Here is an 18145-nt window from a genome sequence, read left to right as displayed (position 1 = left end):
TTGATATCTCCTTCTTTGGTACTTTCTTCCTTCTTTGGAGAAGTTTCCCCAACCACGGCAACTTTTCCTTTGAGTTTAGGACAAGCCGGTCTAATGTGACCCGGTTCATTACAATAATGGCATATTATTCCCCTTCTAGGCCCATTGATATTTTTGTTAAAGTGGGGAGGTCTATATGCTTTAACATTTGATCCGGACCTATTAACGGCCAAAACTTCATCATTCCTAATGCTCAAGCCAAGTCGAGTTTCTTCTTGACATACCTCGGCAAGAGCATCTTCAATAGGTAGAGCTTTGCTTCTATGGAGAAGAGATGCCCTCACTTGTTCAAATTCCGGGCGAAGTCCATGAAGGAATTGAAAAAAGTGCTCCTTTTCAATTTGTTCCCTTCTTAGTTCAATGTCTTGTGGAGCAACCCATTTGGGCTCAAGAAGGGCAAGCTCATCCCAAAGAGGAGTTAGAGAGCTAAAATAGTCCCGGACACTCATATCCATTTGTTTGGTGAAACGAATTTTTTCTTGGCAAAAGAATTGCCGAGCAAGATCCTTTTGGGTATACATACCCTTAAGAAAAAACCAAGCCTCATTGGCTCTTCTAAACTTGGCAATATTGGCACAATTTTTAAGATCTACGTTGTTCATAAACCATGCCAAGATTTTGGCATGGTTGCTTTCCCAATCCTCGATTTTGGATTAATGTTCATTAATGGCTTTGATGCGCTCATCGCCATCTAAAGCCTTTTCAACTTCATTTTCAATTTTGGTAAGAACAAGAGAGGGTTCGGGAGTAGTCCCCATAACAAAACCCTAAAGTTTCTTACCTCTTAGATGATTTTCCATAGCGGAGGCCCACATGAGATAGTTGGACCCATTTAGCTTGAAAGAGAGCTCCACTTTAGAGTCACGTTCCATCGGCACCAAATATACTTCCTTTCTTCAAAACTTTGAGAGGCACGCTTTCCAAGATGTCAAAAGAGAAGCCCAATCACTAACCGAGCTCTGATACCATGTAATGAAAAGAGGCGGAAGCACCAATAGAGCAAAAGTCACTCCTTAAGAGTGACTACAAGAGCCAAGAACACAAACACCAAATGTGCACACACAAAAACTCACAAATATAGGAAATGACTTGAAGTCATAAGTTGGATTTATTGAAGAAAGGAAGAGAAGGGTGTAAAAACCCATACATTTAAGAGGGGAAGACCTCCTCTATTTATAGAGGAGGGAAGCACTAAAAGGAACCACAAGGGGGGCTCCCTTGTAGTCGTTGGGAGCCCCAACGGTCAGAAATCTGACCGTTGGAGCCCCAACGACTACAAGTGTGGGGCCCCCTTGTGGTCATTACAAAAAGGAAAAAATAAAGAAAAAAAGAAAAAGGAAAAAAGGGAAAAAGAGAAAAAATAAAAAAGAAAAAAATACATATGTGGTTTTACAAGAATACCCCTATCGGGTATTTATCTAAATGAGAAATAGTATATATATACATATATGTATATATATACTTATATATATACGGATGTATATATATATAAGTATATATATATATATATATATTTTAACAAACAGTATATATATATATATATATATATTATGCTGCAAATCTGCTCAAGAACGTAGATAGCATAACATAAACAGCATAATGCAAATAGCATAATGTAAATAACATATGCAAACAACATAACACAAACATCATAATGCAAACAACATAACATAAACATCATAATGCAAATAACATATAAACAGTATTGATGCAAAGCAACATATGACACCATGATACAACCAGTATATGACAACATATATACATATGTATATACTGTGAATCTAGTCCAGCACGCAAACAACATATATACGCTCGTATATGTTGTTGTAAATCTGGTCTAGAGCACAAACATCATATATATATATATATATATATATATTACAGCGAATCTATTCCAGAACGTAAACAACATATATATACGTATATATTGATGCGAATCTGGTCCAGAACGCAAACATATATATACATGTATATGTTGCGAATTTGTTTCAAAACGCATAAAGCTTAAAATAATGCATCAAGAACACAAATAATACAAGTTTATACATGCATAAATTTACAGGCATGTTCAAGAACGCAGAAAGATTAGAATAATGCATCAAGAACGCAAACAATACATGTTTTATACGTGCAAAAAATTGTAGGCATGATTAAGGATGTAGGAAATCAAATTTTAAGCATTAAGAACACTAAAAATACATAGGATGTGCATGCAGAAATTTGTAGACATGTTCAGGGATGCAGAAAATCAGATTTAAGCATTAAGAACGCTCAAAATACATGATATATGCATGCAAAAAAATCAGACATGATTTTCCCTTAAACCCATATGATTTGAGTCATGCTAAACCCTCATTCTATCGGAAAAAGAGAACTCGTACCTTACTGCTGCAAAAAACACGAAAATAATAGAAGGTGGAGAAGGTGACACCCTTCTCTCTCTTCTTTTCCCTCTTTCTCTCTCTTCTTTTCCCTCTCTCCCTCTCTTCCTCTCTCTCTCTCTCTCTCTTTCTCTCTCTCTCTCTCTTTTTTCCAACGTATTTGAGAGAGAGAGGCTAAAAGCTTAGCCTCTCTCTATATAGAAGAAGGCTTTTCTAGGGGGTAACCCCCCCCCCCTCTAGATATGTTTGGAGTAGAGTTCTATTTGACATAGAACTCTCCCCTAACTTAACTACCCTTTTTTTTTAAGTTTATGGATGGATTATGAGTCTGGGTTGGACCCATGACCCAAATCCAAATCCATTTGGATTTCAGCCCATTCATGGGTACTAGTCAATATGGATCTTGAACCATGTCCAGATCCATATTAAAGTTAACCTATATATATACATATATATATATAGGCTGGTCGACTTTGATCCAGGTGAAAAAAACTCAAAATAGAGGCCGGTCTAATTTGAAAAATGCATTTTCTGAACCAACCCATATCCAAAATTGCCAAATCGGATCTCCTACAGGATCTACAACTCATAATGGATCTAACTAGAGTCTTAGTTAAACTTAAACTCTTGAATTTCGCCTGAATTTAACCTGATTTTAACATGAATTTAACTTGAATTTCACTTGAATTTAAAAGTTAAAATGAATAAAATTCACAGGTGTTACATTTCATATATGGATCTCATTAATGGGCCCTGGACCATGTCCAGACCCATATTGACACGAGCCCATATATATAATAATTTATTATTTTCAATTATAGACATTACATATAATTATTTAATTAAAATTATACTTTTAAAATTTAAAAAAACTAGAGGAAAATTATGAGATATTACCCAGAGTGAGGATTGCAGGTACAATCCTATGAAAGAAACTGTATATAGGCACTCCATCTAGAAACAGATTGGCTGCTGACTACAAAGAAAGCCTGTAACATACTGGAAATCCCAGCTAAATGGGGTCTGAGTTGGAAAACTATCAAAGACAAATGAGAATAAGTCGGCATAAACCAGAACGTGCAACATTTTTACATTGTTCAAAGTCAGGGTTGCAAGATTTGTGCACTATTCGATATTACAGTTTGCAACATCTTGACACTGTTCAAACTCAGGGTTTTTGACACTCGCTTAAATAGTCACCCATTTGGTTTTAGCGATGTTAAAAGCACTTCTTGGTGAACTTATGAGACAGTCACATGATATCAAGTATGTTATATGAAGTTCCGGATGAGCACTGTTATGTGTATAACATTGTGGCAAACATAAAGCACTTCCATACACGCATATTCTGTTTTGATTGCATGGTAATATCTTTATTTCTAATTTAGCATTGCTGTTAAATCTTGAGCTTTTTAGAATGTGTTACCCACCTAAGTCACCTAGAGCTTAGCAGGCTAGTAAAGGGGAGGCTCAATGGTAGAAGTATGAAGTAGAGTTTGTAAGTGTTAGGAAATACATTTAGCCAATATGGGCATTTAGAAATTTAAGCGACTCTCATTGAATATGGCACATTTGTAATTTCACATTTTTTGCATGATATATTTGGCGCAGTACTCATGATTGTAGCAAAATGAAATTTATCCTTGTAATTATGAATTTTTATTGACCCCTTTTAACATAAGTTTTGTAGGTGGCATCCCTCACCTAAGGAAGAAACTCTAGAGGCTCGAAGCTCTTCCAGCATCATTGGCTTCATCTTTACACTGAGAAACCAACTATTTACATGTTATTGAAGCCAGCCAACTTGGTTTGGACAGTTAAATGAGTCAGTCCCTAAGATTCAAGTGCCCCTAAGAATCATGTGCCTTGAGGTACTTCCTTTCTTCTTTCGTATATCCTTTTTTATCTTTTCTTTCTAATCTTTCATCCTTTTTTCCTCGCTTCTCTAAGTTCTCTTTTAGTAATCAATGTTCTTCCCTTATCGTCTTTACTCCTTTTTTTCCCAAATCTTTACCTTGTATCCCTCACTCATACTTGTTTTCTTGGTTTCCAGACTATCATATAATCTTCCTGCCATCACTCCTTATCATATCTATCATTGGGTTCTTGTTTTTATTCATAATCTACGTATATATTTATATCCTATCTCTCAAAACAGACAACAGACCTGAATAATCTTTTTCTTTTTCTTTCTTCTCTAATCATTCTCACATGATTAACATGCTATCTTGTTTTTTGCCTGCCTCAATTTGTCTGCCTTGAGGTAAACTATGCAATGTATGCACAATCATATCTGACATATTTTGGCAGAAGCGAAAAAGAAAAAGCAAAAAATGCTTGTCAGCTTCAATTACATCAACCAGGCTATTCCGGCTGTCTTTGTTCATCTGGTTTGTTGTTACCGTCCAATGTTATAATGAAATCGACATCATCATCATCAAGTATTCTTACTTTAGTGGATTCTCGTTTCTTTTTCCAAGATACCCATCCAACTATATAGTTTGAGAAAGTGTCATTATGCTATATATTCAATGTATGAAACTTTAGAGACATATTCATGGCACTCTCTAGGCCCCACTAGAATATATATCTAAGGATGAAAACAATGGGATCAACAAGCAAGTAGACTCGGTCTCTAATCTTGCTTATGATGATTGGTTCGCCAAGACCAACTTTTCTTGACTGGTTGAAGTTGATCTTCTCAGAGGACATCATTGCACAAATTGTTGATCTGGTTATAACCAAGGGTGTTTGGAATGAATTGCGTGATTGCTATTCAGCAATTACGTACCATAGCAGGCCTGAAAATAATATGCAGCAGCAGACAGCATAGTTCAATATGAATCTAGATAGATTTTATGGACAAGACTATCACAAGAGAGCTAATTCTTCAACCATTCATGTTGAACCTGTGCACAATATTAATGAGATTGGAAGTTGATGTTGAACGAGAAATTCTGTACATACAATCAGAAGTTCATAGGTCCAATTGGGAGAGGCACACCATAGATAGATAGGCCAGCTATGAGACATTTAGCACAACATATCAGGTATTCTTTAATGATATCCAAGATATGCAGGAACCAGTGAGTTATACTCAGGCAAGCTAAAACTATAGATGGGTGAAAGCAAAGAATGAAGAAATGTGTGCATTCCATACATGTGGTACCTGGGAGATTGCTGACAGGCCTATCGACAAGAATGTTGTTGGGTGTAGGTAGGTTTACAAACTTATGCACAAAAGGGATAGCAACATTGAAAGGTTTAGGGCACCTAGTTGCAAAATGATACACCCAAGAATATGGGAATATGGGTTAGATTACGATGAAACCTTTAGCCCAATTATCAAGATGGAAACAATCAGGTTAGTTCTTTCACTTGCCATGATTGACAACTGGAAGTTGAATCAAATGGACATTAAGAATACATTCTTACGTGGAGATGTCAAGGAAGAGATGTATATGAAACAACTGCCAAGTTATGCACAAGTTGATCTAGACAAAAAGGTGTGTAAACTAAATAGGTCTCTTTATGGTTTCAAATGAAACATGGGATTACCATTTTGCTGATATATATTAATCACATAGTCATTACTGGAACATCTATTAATCATAAAAAAGAGCTCAAGAATTATATACAAAATAAGTTCCAAATAAAAAGATTTAGGAGACCACAAATATTTTCTAGAGGTGAAGATTGATACAAATGCTTAGAAGATGTTTTTGTCTCAGCAAAAATATGCAATTGACCTGCTTAAGAAAGTGGTATGAAAGACTACAAACCAGAGTTACCAGCCGAGGAAGCGGGACCGGGAAGCGAGGCACTTTCAAAAATTTAGGAAGCAGGGAAGCAGGGGACTACTTAGAAGAAAATTCTGAACCGTCTCGGAAGCGACCTAGGAAGCGAACCAAAAGCGACCTAGGAAGCGAACCGGAAGCGAGGGGAAGCGAAAAAATAGAAAAAATGGAGAAGCGCGGGGGAAGCGTGGGGGAAGCGCGCTTCCCAAAAAAAGGGGGACGCTTCCCCTCACGCTTCGGAAGCGCGATGTTTCGCGCTTTTCGAAGAAGCGCGCTTCCCCTTTTACCTAGGCGCTTCCGGTAACTCTGCTACAAACCAATGTTGTGAAAAGTGTTGAGGCATAGCGAAGCGCTCCGCCAACATATGAAGCGAGGCGTAAAGCGTAAAGCGTAAAGCCTCAAAAATATATTTTTAAAAACTTTAAAAAACTTTAAAAAAACATCTAAAAATATAAATAAATAAAAGAAATGCTTTATTGATGAAGCAACAACCAATAAGAATTAGGAAATCTCAAATAAATACCGAAAAATATGAGAATAACATGTAAAAGTAACCTTAATGCAACAACTTGAACTATGTAAGTATCTAACAAATAAAATATGAGCATTTAATAAAAACTTAAGTAACAAAATCACTAACAATCAAATTCCTCAACATCATATCATTGTCATATAATGCATAATATTATTAGCAACCAAAAGTTAATGTATTTGTCCAAAACTCTCCAAAATGAGTGTTACAATATTCACATGTGCAAATGAAAGACCAAAAAAGCATATGAATGCCCATAGTCCTATGATATGAATTAGGCCCTAGGCACTTCATGTGTCTCGTCATCATCAATATCCAAGCCTTCAATGTCATCATCTGAGGAATCCATATAAACAGGTTTTCCTTCATCCTCATTCTTCGTCTCTTCATCATTTGCACTTTCTTCTTCCACATCCTTAATCACTTCTTTTTTTTCTTTTTCTTTTAATAAAAAATCATGTGCTAAATACTTATTTCATATAATTTAAAAAATACATTTATATTCATAACAAGGCAAAAGGAACATAGCTTTATCTAGAGCTCTTGATGACCTTGCAGTATTGTCTTGCCTAGAACCACTTTGTGAACAATGATGCAAAGTGACTTCTTCAATAGGCACATGCTCAATGGCGCTTATGTTGAAGTCCGGGTCCAACCACGAATCTTCCAACCAATTAGAATTGTTAGGCAATATTTGATCTTCCATCTCAACAATTCACTCATCTTCTAAGTCTATGTGATATAAACATATTGGGTCTTTGGTAGCCTTCCTCATATTTCTCTCCCTTAACTTCTTATTGTACATGACAAAAACCAATGCATTCATATTCGCTTGTTCAAGTCTATTCCTTTGTTTTGACTGCACCTATAACTTCACATCATTGATAATCATATATAAAATAATTAAACTTATAGAAATGTATTTAAAAAAAATACAAAGTCACAACTCCAATTTCGCTCACAGCCCGACGATGTACTACACGCTAAACTTAGAATTCAAATTGCAAAATTCATCAGTTCAGGATTTTCATGCCCAAATGAACTCTACCAATCAACTACATTCAAAATAACCAATGAAAAAATGATAAAACAATAAGAATCTCACAATTAGCAAAAAAAATAAAACATAAAAACAGTACTATATTTATTAACATAAGTGCAAACTTACCAAGACTTTTTAGTTTCCTTGTTGAAACAATTGTCTCTCTACCAAACAACTCCTTTGCCTTTTTAAATGCATCTATTTGTGTTGTAATTTTCAGTCAAAAACCATTTTTTAACACAATCATAAAAAACAGTCATAACTTCTCCATCTGGGGTGAAGTTTTTAGCATAATGAAATTGAGGATTTAAATAATAAGTAGCTACATGCAAAGGCTTATGGAGTTGCAAATTTTATCGTTTATCAATGATGTCCCAAATAGGTTTATATTTTATTTTAACATTACTAAAGTTCGAAGCAATTTCCTCCTTTGCTCTATTCATTGCCTCGTACAATACTTTTATGAGAGGCAACGTACTTTTAATAGAATATGATATGGCAGTTCAAAAATTATGATCATAAATAATAATATCAGTAATCTTCTTAGCATCAACCTTTTTATAGTAATTAGATTATCTAAAATTTGAAGACAAAATCATCGACTACAACTCTTTCCTGTGAAGTCTAATGCTATGAAGCATGAGATATGATGTAGCAAAATGAGTGACGGTTAGACGTAGAAGATCTCTTTTCTTTATGAACTTTCTCATCAAATTTAATATTTATGCATAGTTATAGATGTATCTTGTGATTTTCTTTACTTTTTCTATTGTGTCTTTAAAAATTGGTATCTTCCCAATATCTTTTAACATCAAATCCAAGTAATGTGTCGCACATGGTGTCCAAAAAAATATTTTATCTGTTGTTAACATATTCTTAGCTGCCACATAATTTGGTGCATTATCTATAACGAATTGCACCATATTTTCTTCATGAACTTCTTTAACAACTTCAAATAACTTACATAAATTTTCAGTAGTTTTTTTTCATGTCACTGATGTCAATATACTTCAAAAATATTGTTCCTGATGAGCTATTCACAAGAAAATTAATTAAATTTCTTTCCTTGCCATTTGCCACAATACTGCAACCAACTTTAGGCAATTCTTTTTTGAACTCTTTAACATTTTATGAGTAGACTTTACCTCATCCTTCAAAATGCACATTCTAATCGTATGGTAAGAAGGTGATTTGAACCCTCACTCATAATTTGTAACAACTTCTAGCATTGGATCAAAATATGGACGATTACAAAGATTAAATGATAGGACATTGGCATAACAAAACCTCCCAATGGCATGACATGCGTCTTTTCTCTCATCCCTTTTGAATGCACTATTAATTGTGGTTTGTTGTGTTTTTTTGTACAAATTGGTCCATGGGACCAACTACGCTTGTTTTTGCCATACTACTTGATCCACCAACATCCACATTATCGGTCATTAAAGATGTTGAACCAAATTAAATACTGTTACCAATTTCTAACTTACTTTGTTCCTTCTCTTTGTTTCCTTACATTATGGTCCCTTAGTTAATTCTAAAAAAACCTTTTCACATCATATGGAACCCTGTTGCATAGAATAACAATGTCTTGTGCCAGCTAAATGATGTTTCAACCTCGAAATGACATCTATAAACTCTCGCTGACAGTAGTTGCATATTGTAGTTGCATATTACATGCCCTATGAGTTTCTTAAACTTGGTGGGATTTGGAACTTTAGTTTCACGATCTCATCCTACATCATTTCTCATTGTTCAACTGCAATAATGCAAATGAAAATTTTATATATATATATATATATATTTATCATAACTCATAAAAAAGGACTAAAAACTCAAAGAGTTGTAGAAAAAAAAGAATCAATTAAAATTTGCATATAAAGCACAAATAAAGAGTTTTAAAAACAAACAATCAATTACAATTACATATAAAGCACAAAAAAGGAGGTAGATAAAAAAATCAATGAATTACTAAATCAATGTATAATATATATATATATATATATATATATTGCAATGGTCGAAACCATTTGCAAGAATGTTTTAGAAGATCCAACAAATCTCATTCTTGGGCTTTCTTAAGGAAAATTGCAGTAGATTTTTTAAAAGTGTCTTGCCTTCTTCTTCCTTTCAACAGAGAGAGAGAAGTGCCCTAAACCATCAAGCCTCCCCTAATTTGGGTCAAATGAGGGCTTTGACCTGTGCCTCTATTAATGTGTATGATATACATGTATATATACATATCAATATATGTATATACACTATGTGTATTGGTACATATGTACATATGTATTTGTTATTCTTGTGATATGCATGTAATAGGCCATGCCCTTTAGGGGCATTTTTGTCTTTTCATGTCATGTAATAGGACCTGCCCATTAGGGGCAGTTTTGTAAAATATTTTTTGTTGTTTTTTATTATTTATGGCCTGCTAGCCTAATCCAACGGCTAGTTGGTCTAGCCTTGTTGCTCTCTTTTAGCTCTATAAATATGGGACCTCTCCCATTGTATGTTTAATGCTTTCTCACGCATTTTGTGTTAAATAAAATATTTATTTTTTATATTGCAGCCTTTTAGTGGCTTGTTTATGTGACTTTGTGAGTTTGTATCTTGCCAATAAATGGCATATTTTTCTTGGCACACTCTTGTATTCTTGTAACCCTTAAAGGCATCCATTTTTGTACTTCTTGTTTGATTATATGGTTTCAGAGCCTTGCACTCTTGGAGTTTGTGGGTTCGTGATCGCATTGAAGGTTCGTGAGCTCGTGTGAAAGCGTCTTGGTGGAACCTCCATAAACTATTCATATCCCATCCTCTTCTCTCATTCTTATTCTTCTCTTCTCATTCTAATGGCCAACAAAGAAGTTGTTACCATTGTTCCCATCAAGTTTGATGGAAACAACTTACAACATGTGGACCATGGCGGTGAAGAGAATTCTCATGCGCAAAGATTTGTGGCAATATGTTGATGGTTTTGCTCTGGAAACTCAACCTATTCTCACAAAAACCATAGTAGAAGAAGATAGAACTTCTAAAGAAGAAACACTTAAAGGAAGTGAAAGAGAAAAGGCTTTGTTAGACTACAAGAAAGCCTATAAAGAATGGGAGGTTAGTCGTTCTCTCCCTCTTCATGGATAGCATGCATGAAGAACCTGTAATAAAATCAAGAAAAAGCCTCCACACACCTCAAGCAAGAGGCACAATCACACAAAAGTAGTTCCAAGAACAAGAGCCACTTATGGGCCAAGAACTCCACACACCTCAAGCAAGAGGCACAATCACACACAAGTAGTTACAAGAACAAGAGCCACTTATGAGCCAATAAACACACAAGTAAAAATATAACCTTTATTGAGAGCATAAATGCACACAAAAATGCATTACATTCAAGAGGGCAAAACCCCATATTTATATACACAATTCTAGTTGTTGGGGAGCTCCCAACAGCTAGCTTTCTAGCCATTAGGGGGCCTCCAAGATATCAAGAAATCACCTACAAAAATACAAAATTCGGTGGTTGAGAGACGATCATTTACGTCTCCACCCCAATTAGAGTCAGGACATAAAATAACATATAATAGGAAGGAAGATGATAAAAATAAACCATGATTAATGGTATTTTTAATATATCTAACTATCCTCATTACAACACTCATGTATTATAGTGGGAGCATGCTATAATTGACTAGCAGTATGAATAGTATGAGCAATATCAGGATGAGTAATAAAAAGGTAAGTTAAGAAGCCAATCATTTGGCGATATGAAGTTGGGTCATTTAGAGGCTCTCAATCATCTTTCTTCATTTTTGCATTGATGACCTTCGATGTGTCAACTCTTTTCATGAGTAAGACCTGACCCTTTAATTATTTTATATGCATACTTAGTCTGAGACAAAAAATATCCACAAGGTGAATAAGCAACTTCAATTCCAAGAAACTATCTAAGAAAACCAAGATTTGTAATATCAAAGTTGTTTTTTAGAATATCTTTGATAATGACCAACTCTCCCTTTATCACCTCCTGTGATAATCATATTGTCCACATAGAAGAGTAAAATGACTATACCTGCATTAGAAGACATAACAAATAATGCAATATTAGTATAACAAGATCGAAATCCTAATTGAACAATCACATTGCTAAACCAGTCATACCAAGCCTTAGGAGCTTGTTTTAGACCATACAAAGTTTTTCTCAAACGAAGAACCTTCCCATATGCCAAACCTAACTCGGGAGGAGGTTCCAAATAGACTTCTTCATTAAGGGTTCCATTTAGAAAAGCATTTTTAATGTCTATTTAAAAGATAAGTCATTTCTTAATAGATGCTATGGTGATAAGAGTTCTAGTTGTTGTCATCCTAGCTATTGGGGCAAAGGTTTCCTCATAGTCTATGCATATTCTTGACTAAACCCTTTAGTTACTAGTCTAGCTTTGTATCTTTCTAATACAACAACAACAACTAGCTTTGTATCTTTCTAATGTTCTATCATTTTTTGTTTTGATTTTGAATACCTGACTACACCTTATGGTTTTCTTTCCTATTGGTAAGGATTGAATCTCCCAAGTTTTAGCCTTTTCTAAAGCTTCTAATTCATTATTCATGGCATTAATCCATTCATGATGATGTTTGGCCTCATTATATGAGGATGGTTCGATATAAGAGTGAATGATCATAAGACACACCCTATAGTTGGGTTCAAATGATTCATAGGATAGAGACCTACTAGGGGCTTGAGATATTCTTGTAGATCTTCTAGCACTACATTGATCTATGTCTTGGCTTTAGGAATACCTCTTTAATGCACTCAATGGTTGGTCTTGAGTATAATAAGAATAGACTTGTATTTCATTGTGAAGTTCAACAATAGGAATATCACTTTCATAAGCATCATGAGTGTCATCATTGTCACTCTCATGCATATCATGAATATTATAGCGTCCATTTACATAATCATCAACAATAGCATTATCATGCTCAACTTTATCATGCATTAGATCGAATAAAAAGGAGTACCCACATGGTTTCTTAGACTCAAATTTTTCAAAACCATTTTCTTTTTCAAGAAAAGTTACATTCCTTGAAACATAAAACTTAACCTTTTCAATATCAGAACACCTAAATCTTTTTTTATTTTCGGCATAGCCTAAGAAAACACAAGGAATGGCCTTGGCGGAAAGCTTAGCATTTTTTGTTAGAAAAAATAAAATATTTACAACCAAAGATTCTCAATCTTATATAATCAAGAGGGATTTTAAATATTTTTTCAATAAGAGATGTGTTTCCAAGAATAGAAGGCATTCTATCAATCAAATAAACCACCATAAGGGCGACTCCAGCCCAAAACTTTTTAGGAACATGTTTTGATATTAGACGAGTCCGAGTAGTTTGAATATTGTGTCGATGCTTTCTTTCGATTAACCCATTTTTTTGTGGAGTGTAGGGACAAGAACTTTGATGAATAATCCCTTGTTGATCAAGGTGATTTTTAAAATCATTTGACAGAAATTCCCCTCTAAGATCGGTTCTAAATATTTTAATGGAGGCTTTAAATTGATTTTTGACATTACTATGAAATCTTTGAAAACAATCAAATACTTTAAATTTGAGTATAAGAAAATAAACCCATGTATGTCTACTATAATCATCCACAAATATGACATAATAAGAAACTCCTCCTTTAGACATAATTAGTGTCGGTCCCCATATATCCAAATGTATTAACTCAAATGGTTCTTTACATACAAAATGACTAGTTCCAAAAGGTAGAGATTTCATTTTTCCAAGAATGCAATCTTCACAAATAAAATAATTTTCATTACAACTTTCAAGAAAAGAGAATAAATACATCTTTGACATACTTAGATGTCCTAATCTCCTATGCCAATTTTTAATATCTTTTTTTTAACAAAATTAAAAAAAACTTGATAGGATAATTCCAAATTGCCCATGTAATAGAGGTCCCCTCTTCTATGGCCTTGCCCAATTGGCTTCTCGGATTGGAGATACTAACCAAGCAATCATTAGATGAAAAGGTGACCTTACATCCATGGTCAGTGATTTAAGAAACGGATAAGAGATTCAAATTTAGTTTAAATACTACTCTAATGTTTGGGACATAAAAATTTTGGTTAATTTTAGAAGAATTTTTCAAAGTACCAAAACTTTTGATTTTCAAAGATGTTCCATCGACGGTTGAAACATAAGAATCATTGGGGTTAATGAGACATTTGGATAGTATGGACTCATTAAGAGTCATATGGAAAGAGGCACCGGAATCAAGAATCCAAGAGTTCTTACTGAGGTTCATGTATATTGAGACAGATTCATCTACACCACCTTTCTCGCTTGATGGCCCCCATAGAGGCCACTTTCTTTTCATCTCTTTGATCTTCTCTTTTACTCTTTAAGCAAAAAGGTTTGATGTGACCCGATTCATTGCAAAAGTGGCATATTATCTTACCACTATTCTTGTATTCATAGTCATTTGAGTTTCTTACATAGTCATTGGAGCTTCTTCCATAAGTCATTTGAGCCTCTTCCAATGTAATATCGTATGTTTTTCCTTCATTGTAGATTCTGAAATTTTGGCTAAGTATTTTGTAAAGTTGATATTATCAACAATTTTTATGTGACGTCAATTGGGTCTGGGCGTGACCCAGGGCCCACTGGCAAGACCAAAACAAGGCAAATAAGAATTGTAAAGCTTTTTGTTTTCAACTTTTAAAATCAAGCGAATATCGAACAAAATTTAGGTTAAATTCAGGCGAAAATTAGGTAAGTATATCATTAGATGCGTCTTGTAATTCTAAGAATATTGATATTTCGTTTTTCTGAAATCAGGCTACGGTTGGCCCGAAAATCGCATTTTTTTACAAAAATGACTTGCCGCTATTTTACCAGTTTCTGGATTGGATCAAATCTAATTCGATTCGTTTGATCCGAGTTGATATGGATCTGGACCCAGTCCAAGACCCGTATTAACTAGGATCTGGTCCAGGTTGGGATCTATATGGATTTTGGATATGGATTTGGATCTTAGATTCAGATCCATATCTGAAATCCAAGTCCAACCAATTTAAGACTTTAAATTCAATTAAAATGTTAAATTGAGTAAAACTCTATGTTAAGAAGACTCCCAGAGAGGAAAGACACCCTCTGAAATATTTTTAAAATTATTATTTAATAATTAATAAAATTCAAATTTTTTATTCTGAATAGGGTGGAGTTCTGCATTTGTGAAACTCTACCTAATTAGGAGATTCTAGAGGAGGTGTCACCCTCTAGAAAGACCTAAATGTTGTTAGATATAAATAAATGAAAAAATAATAATAAATAGACAAGAAAGGTAGTTGGAAAAAGAGAGAGTTCTACACTTATAGAACTTTATCCTCAACAAGATTGGGACTCTAGAAAGGCATCACCCTTTAGAGGAGCCCATAAATAAAATAATACAAAAAAAAGAGAGAAAAATCTAGAAGAACCTATAAAAGGGCTAGGTTTTTGCCCTCTCTCTAGAATCGATATTCTAGAGAGAGGGAGAGAGAAAAGAAGGAAAACTCGTGGGAGAGAGAGAGAGAGAAGAGAAAGAGAGAGAGAGAGAGAGAGAGAAAAGAAAGGAAAGCAAAGAAGGAGAGGAGGATCATCTTCCGTTCCGATCGTCCGACGAAAACTTTTCCGGTCTTTTTTTGTTTCCGATCCAAGGTACAGGTTTCTCTCTAGGTTCAAACAGGGAAGAAATAAGTGTAAATTCGATTTATGCATGAATATTTCATGGGGAAAAGGGAAATTTGTTTCATAAAGATATATATGTATTTATATATAGAGTGACGAGTTTTATTCTTCTTGATTAGGTTGATTCCTCTAAAGCATCCAGTTCTGAAATTTGTATGATTTAGATTTCCATAGTAGTCGATTTTCATGATTTGGAGTTGGATATGCATGTAATACATGTTGACGATTTTCCTTATTTTTGTATGCGAATATATATATATATATATATATATATATATATATTCAGCAGTGTCGACTTTATATTCTTGCTTCGCATAATGAATACATATGCATGTGCATATTTATCTTTCATGAAATTTTTTTGTTCACGCACATAACCTGAATATGTATATATATATATAGTTTTACAGGCTGCATCCATCCATTACGGTTCTGGTTTGGTATCAGATCTAACCCCAAACCAGGCCTGCCGCAGGTCCCAACATGCTGTCTTTGTAACTGCTGAAATGTCTATGTTTTAAAACTGCCATTAAGGCATATGTATACGCGTGGAATCATTGGCTGTTAAAAATAATAGATCTGAATTTCTGATAAGATGTACAGCAGATTTTTTTTTCCAGCATTATCATAGGTTCCATATTATGTTGTTGTGAGACATCATAAATGTCTTTATATCAAAACTGTTTTTAATTTTGACTTATAATCTGCTGTAATGTTGTTTTTGTTTTTTAAAAACTGCTAACTGCATATAATTAAATATGGACAGACCTGTCAATTCCATCTTCCATAGACAGGTTTGGTCCAGAGTTGCTGCGTTTACGCAGGTAGATCTGGACCAATCTGCAGATGTGTGAACACCGAATAGGCAGTGTCGGTTCAGATCTGCTGTATGCACATGCAGACCTAAACCGATCTGTCCATCCACCATTTGTGGAGGTCATTCATGTCTGGCTGACTGTCTTTGTGTGCTGGGTCTCCAGTAAAAACCGAGTTGGCAAAATCAAACTTTGACTTGACATTGAGTCAACATTTATGCATATTGATTTGTTTTATATGATGCTATGGCATTTACAAGGGTAATGAAAGGATGACTCTTGAGCAATTGTGTCAGATAGATATAGGTGAGGCCCAACACAAGATGAGAACGCAAGCATGATAAGAGCAAGAGGCTTTCACATTGTGTTTATTCATCTTATTAAGCTGCTACATAGGCATGGACGTGGTACAATGCATGGATAGATTTGCAGCAGCTGCTTGTGAAAGTGGCTATAAAAATGAGGATGTGAAAGGATCGCTTTTGTGAGGCTCTCTTAGAGACGGTTCTTCTTGGGTTCGAGAAGGCCATTGGTTCGGGCTGCAGACGGTGATGTGTGCTGGACCCACCACTCCATTGCCAGGAAGAAACTGGACTTCGGGTACTTCTCAGCCGCTCCATGTTTCTAGAGAGAACAGACGAAGAATTCAGTTTTCTCTCAGTCTATCAAGGGCTTGAAGGGGACTTGCAGGGTGTTAATTCTCTCTCCATAGACCAGCTGGAGCTTAGCTAAGTAGGTTTAGAGTTCAAATTCTATTATTTTTAATTAAAAATTCTATTTTCTGTAAATGAGCCAGCTGGAGCTCAGCTCGTTGAATTCAGAATCATCATAAGCTCAGCTCACCATAGGAACGAGTTGAGCTTGAGTCCTTTCTGTCCTGTTTGTTCAGCTTTTACCAGCCCTATCATTCACACCATCTTTCTTTCTTTCTTTTTTTGAATGACAAGGAACCTTCGCCGAGAACCAGGTAATTAATAGGCCCACCCTCGCCCTACCATTCACATCAACTTTTAGAAAGGTTGGTTTGACTATGAAAGTTATAGCAATAGCATCTTTAGTTCTTTTTTATTTGATCTTCTTTTCATTGCAGTTGGTTGGCAGGCATAAATTAGATAAAAATGCACTCGCTAGCCCATTGCATGCATTGTTGTAAATCTATAACGCTCTATATCTTTCCCACAAATGATTCTTGTTCCCCTCTGAGCCTCTTTCTTCAATTCCACCTATTCCTTCCACTTCTTTGCCGCTGCTAGAAGATACAAGAACCAGCAAAGGGCATCCTTCCCTCTTGGTTAACAAAAAGATTGGTAGGTTTTTCTCATTTGAAGCACCACCTTGCAGCTCTTGACATGGAATCTAGAGAAAAATAGATATGATATCTGGTGCAAAGAAAAGATTCATCCAAGTATTTCAAGCATGAAGTATAAGAAAGTGGAAATAGAAGACTGGGAGGTCAAGGTCATTTTCGAGTATGGGACAAGTTTAGTGGTCCACTTTGACAACAAGATAATCCTCAATTGGTTATATCATTGAGTTGTGTACTATGGCCTTAGTTCTATAAGGGCACAGGGGTCCTTTACACTCTCCAATAATATTTCCAGCACTATTTTACTTAGTCCTTCACGCAAAAATACACATTTTGGCATAAAAGCCATTCATGTGATATTTGAAGTAGTTGCCTCATCACAAGCTTTCCTCAAGTGTAAAATTCAAATACAAGACACAACACCAAAGATGAAGAAATAAGCAAATTTTCATGCAGAACCAGCATAAGATAAATAAGACATGACTCAACAACAAAGGGT

The 18145-nt window shown here is 35.0% G+C and overlaps 1 protein-coding gene across 2 annotated transcripts in view; it reads right to left on the bottom strand.

Annotated features, from left to right (window-relative positions):
- Window positions 1-18145, bottom strand: part of LOC149813022 (serine/threonine-protein phosphatase PP-X isozyme 2) — an 87482-nt gene that overhangs the window by 9021 nt on the left and 60316 nt on the right. The window lies entirely within an intron of this gene.

The sequence above is a fragment of the Nuphar pumila genome, chromosome 16, assembly GCF_984573655.1.
Source record: "Nuphar pumila chromosome 16, dmNupPumi1.hap1.1, whole genome shotgun sequence".
Taxonomy (NCBI): Eukaryota; Viridiplantae; Streptophyta; class Magnoliopsida; order Nymphaeales; family Nymphaeaceae; genus Nuphar; species Nuphar pumila.
The sequence above is the reverse complement of the archived record's forward strand: the minus strand, read 5'-3'. Positions and strand labels throughout refer to the sequence as shown.